Below are 16,432 nucleotides of genomic sequence, written 5' to 3' on the forward strand. Positions count from 1 at the left end.
TTGTTTTATCCTCATATGGTAGAAAAAGCAAAGGAACTTTCTCAGCGGCTTTCATAAGAGTCCTAATTGCATCCATGGTGTTTCCATCCATCACCTTCTCACTTCCCAAAGGCCCTACCTCCTAATAGGATCATCTTGGGACCGCTGGCCACAGGCTGCTCCTGGCAGCACAGGGCAGCTCAAACACTCCTCGGGCTGCTCACCGACTGCTCACCGGCTGCTCATCAGCTGCTCACGGCAGGAGAGCTGTTGTTTACAATCTTGGCTGTAGAGGGCGCAGCTCACTGCCCCATGTGGGAATCAAACGGGCGACCTCCGCGTTAGGAGCATGGCACTCCAACCGTCTGAGCCACCAGGCTGACCCCCAATGGGGGAGGGGTTAATTTTAATACACAAATTTGGGGGGAAACATAGTCAGTGCATAGCACTTCTCTTTGCATCTCTCGGAGAGGATGCCATGCTGTGAGCATCCCTATATAAGCTCATATGGCAAGGTACGAGTGTCTTCAGCCAGTAGCCAGTGAGGATCTGAGGCCTGCCAACAGCCATTTGAGTGAGCTTAGAAGCAGATCCTTCCCCAGTTGAGGTTTGAGGTGACTGCCGCCCTAGCCAAATCCCTGGAGAAACCAAGGCATGTATCTACATCATACATGGCTTCCTCACCCAGAAATGATGCCAAGGTAATAAACGTTGTTTCAAGCCACTAAATTTTGGGGTTATTTGTTATGCAGACTAGATAACTAGCATACTCTGTGTCAGAAGTGGACATCCGACAAACAAAAGGAAAAACTACAAATGCTACCGCAGTTGTGCTATCTGGTTAATGATATAGTCAACTCATACTTTGTAACTCTGAAGTACCATTACAGTCGTACATTCTGGTCCCTAGACGCACTTACCTTTTTAAGAGTAAAACTGTAATTTGGCATGAAAGATAGTTACCACTAAAACACAGCCACTGTTGGCTGATGGGAGGTGAGCAGCAAGGGCTTTCTTCCATGGCAGTTTCTTGTACGTATCCAAACTCAGAAAGAAAACAGGTGTGAACCTTGGCAACCCTCTTTTAGAAAGTTTCTGCTAATATTAGCCACAGGAAATTTAAATGTGTGGTAGAAATTCCAGGATTAAGCAAAATAGTCTATTCAAAGCCCAAGATATAAATTAAGATATGGCATATTATCTAGGAGGAAGAATTAAGCATAGGTACTTTCAAAACAGGCATAGTCACTAGAATTAAATGGCTGCGATTGTTGAGACATTGTGCCAAAGGCTTTTGCAAAATAGATTTAGGAAGGGCCTAATTTGCTATCTTGCTATCTTGGGGGCGGGTGGATCAGCTGATACTCGATGAAGAGGAAGAGTTTCTCCTTCTTCTCCTGTTCGTCTGTAATCTTCTGAAAGTTTGACTATAAAGTTGTGTTTTGGATATTAAGGAGATAATATCTCCCTTACACATGGCATTTGTACTTAGACCTCTGGTGCACCCTGGTCTGTACTGGGCCCTTTTCATGCATAATCTTGTGTACGCCTCACAGCAGCTCTGAGAAGTAGGTATTACTTCTATTTTATATTGTCTAGATAAGGACACGGAGGCTCAGGGACATGACACCCTGTGCCCAAGGACACGGACGCCTTTGGTAAATGGCAGTCAGAATTCAAATGCACGGTCTCTCCACTTTCCACTGTCGTCCCCCCTCCTCGGTGCTGCTTTGCTTGTGTATTCATTACTCATCCTCCTCTTCCTGTGGGAGGAAAATGCCCTTTTTCAATCAATGCATTCTTCCCATGACTTTTGAAAGTGTGAAAATCCGCTAAAATATTATCTTCTCTGCAGAGCTTCAGGGGGAAATGAAGTGTTGGTTTTGCCCCTTCGTCTGCTGCTCCTTCTTCTTGATCTTTTACACAAAAATAACCAACCCTGTATTGTGGGCATCGTCTGGTGTTTGACTCTTTGGTGACTCTTGCGTGGTTTTGATTCCTATCGATCTATGCCAGCCTTGTTTCTTTTCTTTTCTTTTTGTTTAATTACAGTTTATTGGGGTGACAATGGTTAGTAAAGTTACCTAGATTTCAGGTGTACAATTCTGTATTGCATCATCTATAAATCACATTGTGTTCACCACCCAGAGTCAGTTCTCCTTCCATCACCATATATTTGATCCCCTTTAGCCAGCCGCATTTCTATCAACCACACTTAGGAAGCACCCGCTTGGTGGCAGTCATTGGGATAGGAGGACTTCCCCAATAAGCGCTTGCCGTCTTAGTAGGGAAGCAGGATGTGCACAAGATGAAACACACGCCACTGCTTTGGGAGCCTAAGATTCCTCACGTGAGAAATATGTGTGTTTAAGGCCAGGCCTCTGCCAGGGAACCCACAAGCTAAGTAGCTCTGCCACCTCCCACCTACTCTCTGTAGTGTGCATTGGAATTCTTACATTCAGCTTAGGGTAAGGTTCCAGAGTGTACAGTTGGGGTATCTGTGTGTGTGTGTGTGTGTGTGTGTGCACGCACACACGTGTGTGCAAGGGGATTGTGAAGGACAAACAGGGATTTAGGAAGCAAGGTGGAGAGGTGTAGAGAACATTGGAGTGAGGCTCATCAGGAGGGAATGAGAAGTCTACAACACGTTTGTGACATATACACACTTGGGAGCAAAGGGGAGCTACCATTGCCAACCTTTGTCCTGTCCATCAGATCCAAAGCGAGGGACCCCTAACCTGTTCTGAGCCTGGTTCTCTCTAGCCACCCAAGCCAACCTAGTCAGCGTGGCTAACCGCTATAATAAACAACCCCCAAATCTCAGGGACTTACCCCCGCAAAACGTACATTTTTCTCATTTCAAACTTTCAAAAGAAGATTTGGAATAAGGGGGGTCTGCTCTTTGGGGTCATTTGGGGACATAGGCTCTTTCCTTATAGTCCGTTGTCGCCCTCTAGGTCCTCAGCTTCTTCTCCATTCAGCTAGTGAGGGGGAAAAAGAGTGAGAACGAAGCATGGGAGGATTATGGGCTGAGCCTGGAAGTGGCCCCCATGACTTCCATCCACAATCCATTGGCAAGAACTCGGCCACACGGCCACACCTCACTGCAAGGGAGGCTGGAAGGTGGCGCCCAGCCGTGTTCCCAAGACCAATATGAGAGCGGTTATATCTGTCTCTGGCACATCTGGTGATCCACTGTCCCTTGGTCTTATTCTGCATTCCATTCATTCAGAATCCACTTATTCAGCACCTACTGGATATCTAGCTCTTTCGATGAAAAATGTATTGTTAGCCACTCGTAGCGAATTAACACACTCATGCAAACCCAGAGCAACTTGTTCAAACTTGACAAGTGGAGGAGTTTAAGACGCTGCCCAGATTCCTGGGTCTAATCCTAGCTTGGCCAAGCAAGTCATTTGGAAAGGGTACTTGCATCTCTGGACCTTAGGCTTCTCATCTGCACAGTGAGAATTGGAACTGGCCAGGTTTCTATGTTCCCATCTTGCTTTCATCGTCTCCAAGTCTTGGCCACGAATGAAGATTACGTACAATTACTACCAGGCTTCAGTCTTCTCACTTAACTATGAGACTGTCAGTCCTAAAAGCACTACCACTTTGCTTTGGAAAAGAAAGTAAAAAATACTTTCTACCCTCGATGAAATCTCCAGCTGGAAAAAGAATCTAAAAGGCATCTCTCCCCAACTTGTGATGCACCTTTTTTTGTTAGCCCATGAACCTGCTTGATGATATTTTGAAAGTCTGACACTCACACACTCGCATTGATCTTCACTCTTCATCTTCCCAGCATTTGATGACAGGGAAATAGCACCTGAGTAGGTTGTGGAGAAAGTCACTGATCGTCCACAAAGTAGAAGAGTCAAGCACCCATAATTGGGAATTAATACGACTACAGTTTGCAGAGAACTGATTTATTGTTCCTCTACTATAAAAAAACTCATTTCGAGGCCAACGACCCTGATCGTTATTTAATAAATTTGATGGTTTTTTTTTTATTACCTAAACTGACGATTAGTTTAGCACCTGAATTCTCTCATTTGTTTAATCATCTTCCTCAAGGATATTTGTATTTTTCGTAGCAGCTCTAATGTTCTCTTTACAAATGCACGTCATTAACCAATTCCTGCCTGTTTCTTTGTCCTTGCTGGTTTTCTCTAATTCCCAGTTTTATTTTCCTGCACTCCAGAATCGCTATCTGACCATAACTCAGCCCCAGCTGTCCGATTGCCGAACTGCTTGTATAAGACAGAAGGCAGGGCATTCAGGGCCATACAGATCTGCTTCCGAGCCCCTGCCAACCCCTGTTTACCTTTTAAAAAGGTAAACACTAGTCAGAGTTATTGCTTGCTGAACAAATGTCTGTGGTATTGTAGTGGCTTAAATAGTGTCTTCCCAAAATTCACACCCACCCCAAACCTCAGAATGTGACTTTAACGGGAAATAGGGTCTTTACAGGGGTAACTCAGGTAAGGCTTGAGATGAGATCATACTGGATTATGGTAAACCCTACGTCCAATGGGAGTGTCCTTGTAAGAGGCAGAAAAGAACTCACAGACATGAGGAGGGAAGCCATGTGAAGACAGGCAGAGATGGGAGTGACGCTACTATGAGCCAAGGAACACAAGAAACCACCAGAAGCTGGAAAAGGCAGGAAGATGTGCCCCCTAGAGCCTCCAGAGGGAGCTTGGCCTGCCAGCACCTTGATTTCAGAGTTCTCGCCTCAGAAACCACGTGTGAGAGATACATTTCTGTTGTTCAAGCCACCACCATGTTTTTGCAGTGGTGATTTGTTCTGGCGTTCCAAGGAAACTCATACAGATTTTTCTTTCCATTTTGGTTTTGTTCTTGTTATTGTGGAAGAATTCTTTCTTCCCTGAGTAAAGACTGGCGTACTCTGAATTTGTGGCAACCTTAGTGCCGGGGGTGGGAGGGGAGTTAATGTTGATTCTCATGAAGCCTGTTCAGATAAGGGCGGCAGATGGGCGGGTGGCTTGGCTTGGAGGCCACCTGAACCCTGACCTCATCCCTGGGTCTTCCCTTCAAGGCTCCAGCTGCTTCCACCCTTATTTTGTCCCTTCTCTTTCCCCTACAAAACACTGCCTCAGGCTTTTGTAAGAGAAGTGGATTAAAAGTTATTGTGAATTCCTTTTACAAACTGGAAATAACTTTTGGTTTTCGTCCTAAAGATAGAAATAACATGTGCTCATTGCAAAACAACACCAACAGATAATACAGGAAGCAAACAAGAACTTACAGTCACCTATAAGTCCACCATTCAAAGATTACTGCTTTTTAAAATGTAATACACATGTAGATACTATGTGTATAAAAATGATTTTACAGTAATCTATGTGACACATAGATTATATAATAATTTTTATAAAAATAATTTGGTTTGGTAACAGATTGGTTTTGTAGCTGCTTTTTAAAAACCACTTATATTGATGACATCTTCCATATAAACAAATAGAGTTCCACGTCGTCATCTTTATAGGCTGCAAAATATCCCATAATATGGATGTAACTTGATTTAGTGAAACAGTTTGCTACTGATAAATGTTTAGGTTGTTTTCCAATTTTCACTACTGTAAGCAACTGTGGGGTAAACGCATACGTATTTTTAGGTACATACTGATTATTTACATAGTATAAAATCCCCCAAATCTGAGTCAAAGAATATAAACTTTGGGGGAGGGTAAGATATATTCAGCCAATTGCTTTCCAGAAAGGACTGTATATAGTGACATTCAGTGTTGTTTTTTTTTTAACCAGTATATTCTAATTTTGAATTTCAGTAAATAGACCCTGATTTTTCTGACTAACATTCATGTAACCCTGCTGGTACTAACATCTAGATTAGAAAGGATCTTTAAAAAAGTTTCATGCGGTCATTTAAATTTCTTTGGAGAGCCCTTTTCTTCAGCTGTCTCCTCTCTCCCTTTCTATCCTATCTCATTTCTGTTTGAAAGTGCTTTGTGATCACAGTGCATTATTTAGTGCTTTGTGACTTTTATAAGCATCAATTAACCATGAACATTATTCTCCTTGATGTGTCTTTTTTAATTCAGTGGCAAGTGCTTTTTCCCAATTCTATGGAACTATCTCTCTAAACCTTCAGGATTGCCAAAATGAGTTAGGAAGAAACAGACAGAATCTGGGTCTGTTTCCCACAAAACTGTCAATATTTGCTACAACAAAGAGCCGGGAGTACCCCCAGTAGGATGCCATCTGTCCTTGTCATTGAGAGCCTGCCAGAAAATCTTTCCACAGCCAAGAGATGATCATTTGGCATGACTGACACTGAAATTCAGCAAGGTGGCTTATAGGCCAGAAACTGGCTGATGGAAAGAGATACTTTGCCGTGTGAATACTGGAAGCATAGAAATGTGTTTTGTTTTTGAAATTGTTAGACTAGGGATTGTTTACTTTTCCAAAGTATTTCCCACAGGAATCTTTTAATCAGCAGGATCACCTAGTAGATTTAAATATTCAGATCACTAACAAGTTATTTTGTCACTCAGCCTTTTAGGAACTGAGTAACGGATAGAATGAGACACGATTCCTCTCCTACACTTCCATGATTTCAACTATGCTCTTTCTTAAGCAAATAAGCACACTGCTTTCTTCCGTTATATAAGGAAACAGTTCTGTTGCAGTTTGAGGGTGGAGGTGTGACACACAAAGCCCACCTTCTGACATATGGTCAGTTGCCTAACCTGAGTTCCAAAGGAGGGTCTTAGGTACCTGAATTCCTTTGGAGAAAACGCAGATTCCTTTGAACAGCAACCTGAAGAGTAATCCAAGAGGTCATCTTGGGTAGGAGTGAAATTGTTTAAAAGACATTTAGCAGCTTTCAGGGCCCAGTTCTCCTATAGAGTATTACTCGGTGGGATGTTTGCCAGTCAGAATTTCTAATCCATCTGTGTATTGTCCAGCTCTCCCCTGAAAACTGATTCATTTGAGAACCTTGGATCATCTGTAGCGTCTTACTTCACATCATTATTGTGACCCCAAAGCACTCCATCCAGCTGTGTCATTTCTTCCAGATTTATTCAGAACAGATGTCACTACCCCTATCCTCTAACCTAGCTCTTCTCTGGAAAAGAACAGTCATCCCAGCCTCAACGGGGCTCTGCTGTCTCCTCTCCATCTCCTCCAGCTGTCCCTTTCATAGATTGGAATGGACTAGGAGTGCAGCCCTTCTCTCATTGCAAGGCATGTGGCTGCTCCACAGACATCTTGGCCCACTTTAATGAGATCTAGCTAATCCAGGAGTGTTTTGACCTCCATGGAAACACATATTTTAGCCTCCAAAGATACATGGGCACGTTTACCTAAAAGGTTTTTGGTATGCACTACATTCATTCATTTATTCAATAAGGATCTAATGAACACCTATTATGTGTCAGAAATTTATCTGAGAACACTTTTCTGTGACTAAAGCAAAGCCTCAGGTCTAATGGAGTTTGCAATCCATTTGGGGGAGACAGACAGTAAACAAGTAATTTGTTGAGAGATGATAAAGGCTAAGGAAGGGAGGGAAGGAGAAAAATGAAAGAAAGAAAAGAAAGAAAGAAAAAGAAGGAAGGAAAGAAGGAGAGAGAGAGAAAGAAAGAGAGAGAGAGAGAGAGAGAGAGAGAGAGAGAGAGAGAGAGAGAGAGAGAGAAGGGGAGAAGGGGAGAAGGGGAGAAGGGGAGAAGGGAGGAAGGAGAATTGATGGTGTGTGTATGGGTGCACACACCTGGGTTACACTGGAGGTGGATGGGGAAAGTCTGACCTGAAGGAGGTGAGGGAGAGCACTGCACAGTGGGGGTACTGGGGGAAAGATAGTGATAAGATAAGATTGTGAAAGATAAGATATTTCAGATAGTGAGAACAGCAAGTTCAAAGGCCCTGAGGCAGGAGACCAACCATATTCAAGGAATACTAGGGAGATCAGTGCTGTAGGAAGGGAGAGCTGTATCAGGTACCAAGTCATACCGGATATCACAGACCATGGTGAAGAATTTGTATTTTACCATGAGGGGGATGGGAAGCTATTAGAGGATTGTGAACAAGAAATTAATACATGCAAAACACTGAATACACTGCACACAGTAAGTCCTCAAAAAACTCTAACTTTTATTTTTACTTTCCTTGACTTCCAAAGGTAATCTCCACTCTGCTTTATGAGAATAATATTTTCTTTTTTTCTAAAATATGGCAGAAAGGATGGAAAGCAAATATAAAAATCCTGATCTTACAATCTTTAGGTCCAATTTTAACATCTTACATCTACTAGAGGTCCGATCCTTAGAAACTTACCCATGTCCAAGACTTTAGGTCCTTCTTTTCATTCTCAGCAATGTATTTTTTAAAAAAAACTTATGGACAGTTTTGTGATTCAAAATTAGATAACACATGTAGCTTTAAGAAATTATCAATTCATGGATAATCTTTCTACTATACTGCCATCCATTTTCTTCTTCTTTCTTACACTGCTTTACTGCAGATCCCAGGCATATCATTTCACCCATGAATGCTTCAGTATGTAGCTCTAAAAATAAAATCTTTCTTTATTGCACTATCATAATACCATTAACACACCTACAAATTTAGCAAAATTTCTTTAATATCATCAAAAATCCCATCAGTAATCAAGTTTCCCTGGTTGTCCCATGAATGCTTTTTTAAAAAATAGTTGATTTGTTGAAATCAGGAACCAAACATAGTTAATACATTGCATTTGGTTGATAGGTCTTATAAATCTTTTAAATTCGAAATGTTCATCCACCCTCTTTTTTTTCCTTCCTTGCCATTTTTGTTAAAGAAACCTGCGCATTTGTTCCTGAGCTGGGTCTCATTTGGGATTTTGCTGAATTCATCCCCATGGATTGTTGAATATGTTCTTCTTTCCCTTTGTTTTTCCTATAAACGGGTAGTTCGCTCCGCAGGCATAAGCAAGTTGGATTTTTTTGGCAAGACTGCCTGATAGGAGGTGCCCGTGAACTTCCGGCTGTGCCACAGCAGGGGGCACATCTTGCCTCACTGCTCACTTGCTCTCGCTCCGTCTCTCTCTTTCTTATTGTGGTAAAATACACATCACACCAGATTTACCATTTTCACCCCACTAAAGTGTACAATTTGGTGGCATTTAGTCCATCCACAGTGTCGTGCAACTATCACTACCATCTAATTCCAGAACTTTTCCATCACCCCTAAAAGAAACCCTGTCCCCATTAAATAGTCACTCCCCCCCCCCCACAGCTACTGGTAGCTGCTAATCAGCTTTTTATCTCTATGCATTTTTCTATTTTGGATATTTCCTATAAGTGGAATCGTCTGTGGCCTTTTGTGACTGACCTTCTTTCACTTAATACAATGTTTTCAAGGCGCTTCCATGTTCTAGCAGGTGTCAGTACTTCATTCTTTATCGTGACTGAATAACATTCCATTGTGGAGCTAGGCCGCCTTTGATGCTATGAACATTCATGTACAAGTTTTTGTTGGAACACCTGTGTTTAATTTGGGGGTGGGGCGTATACCTCGGAGTGCCTTTCTTTCTGGGATCATCAGTGGGTTTAGTTGGCGTCGGCCTGGTCCATATATGATAACGTTCCCTGTAGATTTTAGTCACCATTGTTAATCACTGCCTGTCCCAAGAGGGGTCCAACAGCACACTTTTCATGGCAGTCAAGGTGGTCAAACCACTTTACTTTCAGTCAAATGAAACATTAAAGCTTTACTGTTCTGGGCAACCAAGTTCATACAATTCTCTTGAGTGGAAGAAAAGGAGGGGAGTGAGGGATTGGTGACCAAAAAGTGATGGAAAAGCTACCTACGATGGACCCCGCCCCCTTGCTGCCGATTCTAGTGCCCGCTCACATATTAAGGTCCCTGGAAAGCTCTGCTTGTTTAGTTTTGTTTAACTCTGTGTTTCCCAAGTTTATTTGACAACAAACATTGTTTTCTTTATAATTCTTCTTACTGTCCACTGCAACATGCCTTCGGTCATTCCCTTCCCATTCGGCCTTCCCTAGGTCATGAAACACACCTTCCCTTTCTCTTGATAATTGGTTGGTAAAGGTAGGTATTCCACGAGCATGCCCAGAAGTTTCTAGGCAAGTAGAGCTGAGTGTCCACCTGTCACAGTGTTCGGAACTTTTGGTGCCAGCCGGCTGCCTCGCCTGTCTGCACCAGGAGCTCTGCATGTTCTCTGTCCCGGCTTTTCTGGGGGGGAACCCTGCCCTTTGGTACCCGTCTCTCACCAGCCTGCCCAGCGCAGTGTTTCAGCCCCATCCTCCCACTCCCCATAATGATTTGAGGATCTGTTTCATCTCATTATTTAATTGGCTACTCCCAGACCAAGATAGCTTTTGACATCCCTTTGCCTCCTTATCCTACCCACTCCCATTTTTGGTTTTGAAGAATCTAGTCCTTTACCATTTGGGGCTCCAGAAATATACTTTTGGTTTTTGCTTAAATTTTTTTTTTAAAGAACGTCAGTGCAACCACCTTCATCTCTAAGTCCGCCAGCGCCGTCCTGCCTCTTCTCTCTTCTGGTTGTCTTACCCTCCCAAGGTCAAGTCCTAGGTCATGTGCTTGTATATGAAAGCATCCTGGGTACTGGGCTTCTGGTTCTTTCCGCCTCTCACCTCTGATTATGTGTTCCTGTTGTCTCTCAGCACCAGATCGGTGGATCCCAGCTCTTGGCTCAGACGGTTCTGTTGTGGGGTCCGGCAGAAGCTTGGTGTGTTAAAGGAAGAGCTTGCGGGTGTCTCATAAGCCTTGGTCATTTCTGATAGACTGGTTGATATTCCCTAGTCTGTGGCAGCCTCCGTGTCATCCTGAGAGCCAGCCTCTAAATCACAATCACCATTAACCTTAAAAGGTAAGTCCATATTTGGTAGTGCCCACTGAGAAAGCATGAGATGTTCAAGTTCTCACTCTTTGTTGCTAAGTTCTCGGTGAATATGAGTCAGCTTCTTATTTTCCCTACTCCTTCTCTGAAGGGGGCTGGTGCTTCTCTGCTTCACCCTCTGGGTGAGGAGAAACGTGGTGAGATGTTCCTAAGGCCAAACACGTGACTGCCTCCCTTTAATGACAGTCTCCAAGCAGGGGTTCAGGGCCGCAGACCATATGTTCTGAGGGGAGAAGTGATTCCACAGCAGAAAGAAGTTGCCTCATAAGAATGAAAAGGACAACTTTCAACATGCTGTCTGGAATACATCAAATGACAGTGATGGAGCAACCGGTTCGGGTTATACTGGGCAGCCAACCGATCCTGGGCTGGGGAAATCAATGGCAGATGAAAGGAGGAAGCACACCTGAGCCAACTTGCTGAGGAGCTGAAATATTCAAATGTGGGTACAAAGTGGTTACCTAATTCCTGCACCTGTTCTGACTCAGCACACACTCAAGTGTTGAACCAAGATTTGACATGATGCCAGGGTGGGTGGCAGAAGCAAAAAATTTCACAGTGACACCACCCAAATGGCACCAGGGAAGGGGCAAAGAGAGCCCACTGGGCTCTGCCATCAGCTGTGGAGGACTTTTGGAAGCCTTTCTCCTACCTTCAGGGAAGACTTGGACTCGTGTCTGGCTTCATTGGAGTAGCGTGCAAAATAAATTAGCGTGGACCTGACATTCAAAACTTTGCCAGTTGTAGATTTTTTAAAGTGTATCAGTGAGGTTTTGGTTTCACGAGTCCGTATTGATCAAAACCTTTCAGGAGCATTTAATCTACACCCAGTGGTTTTACACTTGATCTTAGCCAAAAGGCCGAGAAGCGATACACCCAGTGGTTTTAAAATGACATGTAATTAACTGACTTGTTTGTGGTTCCTTCCTCACGGCTGTGCGTTGGACGGTATCAAAAGAGATCTGCCTGCAGCTGTTTATATAAATCTTTAAGTTCAGTACCTTGTGGACTTCCATAAAAGGCAACTGAAGAGTTTTTGTTTGCAAAACATGGAAGCGCTTTAAAGTGCTTGTGGGAGAAAATCTTGAAAAGATGGTAGACCCGTTTATAGGAGAGGTAGCCAAGTAGGACTTGTCTGAGTATAGGGGGGACATGTATGCTTTAAGCAGCTTTTTATTAGTGGAATGCATGGCTTACTTTATGAATAGTAAAATCTAAGTCTTGACAGCAGTTTTAATTCTCCAGGGAGCACAGCTTAAGTTAAAAGAGTTAATATGAGTCATGGTCGGATCAGAATGGGTTATAGACTAATTAGACAGAAAACTCGACTCAGAGCTTAAGTGCGTGGTTGTAAGACAGCAGTATTTCCGGCAGTGGGGTGCCTACCACTTGGATGTATTTGAATCATCATCATAGAGGGGGAGAGGACTTAGCTGTCACCTTCTTTGGTGTGCCCGCCTCCAGTCCTGGAATCTTTGACAATCTAGGTGGTTGAACCCACCCAGGATCTCAGAGGCAGCCCACCTCATCGGAAACTTGCCCAGATCTCAGTTTACCCATCGCCCTGTGGCCTCCAACCCCTGGACCTGCTCTCTGGAAGTTCCCAGAGCGAATCCACTTCTATACAACAGGCTTTCTAATAGTTGAAGTTAGGTCTCACGTGTCCCCTGACTTGGCGTTCCCTTTTCCAGGCTGATTCTGTGGATCAGATCTTTCTGTGATTGCTCGCTTAATCGAAGAAGATGAATTTCCCAGAAAGAGCAGTGCTTTAGCCAAGCCAAGAGCAGTAGCTGTGATTCTGAACTAGACTGTCCAAAAGCCCATGAGCACATTTCCAGCAACCCATCTCAATCAGCCTTCCCTCTCTTTCAGAGTTTCCAGAACTTTTGCCATCCTGAAGGTCTACCACTAGCTGGCATCAATTGGCCAATGGTCTTAAAAGTGATGCCCAACAAAGGAATGAAATATGGCAGCAATAGTCTGGTGGGAGCCCTCTTTTCTGGGCAGTAGACTTTGAGATGGTTGGGTAAGTTGAGAAATTCACCTACCTCCTTTTGGCTATAATTTAATATTTCCTAAACATATTTTATAAGTGATTGTTTTTATGGTGTAAATTATATAAAATATTATAATCACTTTGGAAAACAACTTGGCGTAGTAAAGTTGACCCAACAATTCCATTTTTAGGTATACACTCTACAGAATCTTTTGCATACATGTACCAGGAGACGTAAAAGAAGGTTCATCATAGCATTGTCTGCAATAGCAACAAAAACAAACAAATGAACAAACAAAACTGGAAATATCCCACATACCCATTGACAGGAGAATCAGTAAATACATTGCACATTCATTTTTTTAAAATTGTGGTAAAATATACATAACATAAAGTTACCATTTTATCCATGTTTAAATGTAGTTTTGTAGCATTAACTATATTTACATGTTGTGCAACAGTCGCCATCATCCGTCTTTAGAACTTTTTTATCTTCCCAAACTGAAACTCTGTATCCATTAAACTCCAACTCCCTGCTGCCCCCTGCCCCTGGCAGCCACCATGCTACTTTCTGTCTCCATGATTTTGGCTATTCTAGGTACTTCATATAAGTGGAATCGTACAATATTTGTCCTTTTATGACTGGCTTATTTTACTTAGCATAATGTCTTCAAAGTTCATCCATGTCATAATATGTAGCAGAATTTTTTTTAAAAAAGATTTTATTGGGGAAGGGGCACAGGACTTTATTGGGGAATAGTGTGTACTTCCAGGACTTTTTTCCAAGTCAAGTTGTTGTCCTTTCAATCTTAGTTGTGGAAGGCGCAGCTCAGCTCAAGGTGCCCTGTTCAATCTTAGTTGCAGGGGGCACTGCCCACCATCCCTTGCGGGACTCGAGGAGTTGAACCGGCAACCTTGTGGTTGAGAGCCCACTGGCCCATATGGGAATCGAACCAGCAGCCTTCGGAGTTAGGAGCTCGAGCTCTAACTGCCTGAGCCACCGGGCTGGTCCCCAGAATTTTCTTTTTAAAGCTGAATAATATGTGTACACACATATCACATTTGTTTATTCATCTATTGATGAGTGCTTGGATTGCTTCCATCTTTGGCTCTTGTGAAGCATGATGCTATGAACATGGGGGCACAAATATTTGCTCCAGTCCCTGCCTTCAATTCTGTGGGTGTATACCCAGAAGTGGAATTGCTGGATCATATGGCAATTCCATGTTTTGAGGAATTGTTTTACTGTTTTCCACAGCAGCTGGCAGTGTTTTTTCATTTATTTTTACTGCATTATGATATACTACAGTATAACGATAACATAATTTATTAGATATTGCCAAACTTTTTTCCAAAATGGGTTGCTAATATATACCTACTTACAAGCAGTATATTAAGAATTCCTAGTGATTCCCAACTTTGCCAACACTGAGCATAATCAGATTTCTTAATTTTTGCCAATTTAATGGTTTTAAAATGATCACAGTCTTAATTTTTATTTCCCTTATTAGCATTGTAATTACTCATCATTTTACACATTTAAAGGTTTTGTTTTTCACATGGAAGTCTTTAATCCACCAAGAATTTACTTGTGTATGGTGTATGACAGAGGTCTAATTCCATTCCTTTTTACGTGGATAACCGAATGTGCTGGTTCCATCCTTTCCCCATCGCCACCTATGTCATATGTCAAGTTCCCAGACATGATTGGTCTGCCTCTGACTCCTCTATTTTTTCACTTGGTTAATTAGTCCACTATGTTACCGGCATCTGTTTTCTTTACCATGAGGTGACAATGATGTATTGAGAGAGGCTGATACTGGGTTCATTGGGCACTTACCACCCGATACTGTAATTGTACCTGGGAATGGACTAGGTACATTGTTAGAAGTGGCCTCCTGGTGGAGCCAAGTGTGGTCCATGTGCTCCTGGAGCTCACAGACACATATTTAAATCCTGATGATGCAATGTGGTAAGTGTGATCATAGAGGACTAGCTGAAGTGGTCTGAGAAAAAGCGATGAAGGAAACAACTGAGTCTAGTATGAGGGTGTCCGAGAAGGTCACAGTCAGGGTGGCTATTTCATATGGGAAGTATATGGTTTTGTGGTTGACAGCAGAGTTCTAGAGGTTGACAAACTCATATTGGAACCCCAGTGCTTCCACTTATTAGCTGTGTGACCCTGAAAAATTCTTGAGACCTCATGAAGCCTCAACTTCCTATTCAACAGAAATAATCTATTCAACATCTATTCAACAGAAATAATATCTATTCAACAGAAATAATATCTATTCAACAGAAATAATAATAATAATACTTACCTCAGAAGGTTGTTGAGAAGATGAAAGCAGACCACGTATCAGGAGCCCTTAGCCCAGGGCCTGACACATTGGAAGTACTGAATAAATGTAAACCTATTAATGTATTCACTTAACCATATTGAGTACTCACGGTGTGCCAGACGTGGTAATTGGCTGTACATACAGTGTGAGCAAAGCAGATGGTATCTGCCCTCATGGAGCTTTCAGTCAAGTGGGACACACAGATGCTCATAAAATAATCACACAAATATATCATTACGGACCTTGATGAGTGCTGTAAAGGGAAATTATGGCAAGCTAGGATAGACTAGAAGAGGGAAACCTGCTTTATGATTATTATTTTTATTATTACTACATCTGAGCTGGGACTTGAAGGATGAATAGAGTTTATGGGTGTGACCGGCAGGGAAGGTCATTCCAGGTACACTGGACTTCAATGGAAAAGGCTTGGAGATGTGAAGGTTTTTCCTAAGATCAACGGCAAGGGCCTGGGCACCCCTTCACTTCCCAGAGGCTTTGGAGAGGTTTCTCTTGCCCACCTTTCTCAGGGGATAGGCAGGAGAAGGAGGTTGAGTGACCCCCCGTAGCACCCCAAACATGTCTTGTGGCTCAGAGAACCCTGATCTTTGGTCAGGGTGAAAAATTATTGTCAGTGCCCCTGACCAGTTTCTTGGCAAAGACTGAAAATGAACGGTGAAAATGGCTCCGATGAGCTGGATTGCAGTGATTCCTTTTGATGCTGGAGCTGGTCCCGGAGGAGTTTAGGACTGACTTCAGCTTGGCACTCCAAAGCTCAATAATAAAAGGAAGGGTCCAGGGAAAAGAAAGTTAACAGATAAAAGGTTTTTCCTTTTTTGCTTATGTATTTTCCAAAAATACATAAGCAAAGTATTTTTACAAGCTGATGGTGAAGACTGTTTTTCATTTAGAGTCGATGTGGCAAAGAGTTTTATATTTGCAAGAAGGGAAAAACAGGTGATTGTTTGGGTTTTTTCTGGAGCAAGTACCCTTCCATAATTCTCAAATTTTACTGTATATCAGAATCGCCTTGGGAGCCTGTTAAAAATTGAGACTCCCTGGACATCTCCCAGGCTCAGTAGGAAGTCCCTGGGCCCAGGGCTCTGCATTTCTCACAAGCTCCTGAGAGGTCTCTGATGCTGCAGATACCCTTTCCAAAACCCCTGCAGACTTAGCATCTTTAACTCTTTCTATGCCTTT

This window comes from Rhinolophus hipposideros (assembly GCF_964194185.1).
Source record: "Rhinolophus hipposideros genome assembly, chromosome: 18".
Classification (NCBI taxonomy): Eukaryota; Metazoa; Chordata; class Mammalia; order Chiroptera; family Rhinolophidae; genus Rhinolophus; species Rhinolophus hipposideros.